The following is a 342-nucleotide window of genomic DNA, read 5'->3' on the forward strand; positions in this document are numbered from 1 at the left end:
TTTTTTTTTTCAAGGCATCCACCAGGACCACCATTACCCTTTTTCCACTGCATGGTACCATCTCAACTAAACTTGACTCGACTTTTTTGATGTTCCATTGGACAAAAGTTCATGGTATCTGGCACTTTCTTGGATATCACCTCCACCAAGGTTCAAGTGAGTTGAGGCGATACCAAAATGTGATGTGAAAATATCCACAACAAATAACGGGCCAAGGAATCTCCATTATAATCAGGCACTGCTGGGATTTGAACCGAGGATCTCCTGTTTACTAGACAGGCGCTTTGACCAACTAAGCCACAGCACCTGTGTGTACAAGTACAGATTAGTGACAAATTCACA

The 342-nt window shown here is 42.4% G+C and overlaps 1 non-coding gene across 1 annotated transcript; it reads right to left on the reverse strand.

Moving 5' to 3' along the window:
• Positions 1-233: 233 nt before the first annotated feature.
• trnat-agu (transfer RNA threonine (anticodon AGU)) lies at positions 234-307 on the reverse strand. The gene has a single exon. It is a non-coding gene; the product is annotated as a tRNA-Thr (tRNA).
• Between the last annotated feature and the right edge of the window lie 35 nt (positions 308-342).

The sequence above is a fragment of the Seriola lalandi genome, unplaced genomic scaffold, assembly GCF_002814215.2.
Source record: "Seriola lalandi dorsalis isolate HSWRI2012SDOR001 ecotype SW California unplaced genomic scaffold, Sedor1 jcf7180001994594, whole genome shotgun sequence".
Taxonomy (NCBI): Eukaryota; Metazoa; Chordata; class Actinopteri; order Carangiformes; family Carangidae; genus Seriola; species Seriola lalandi.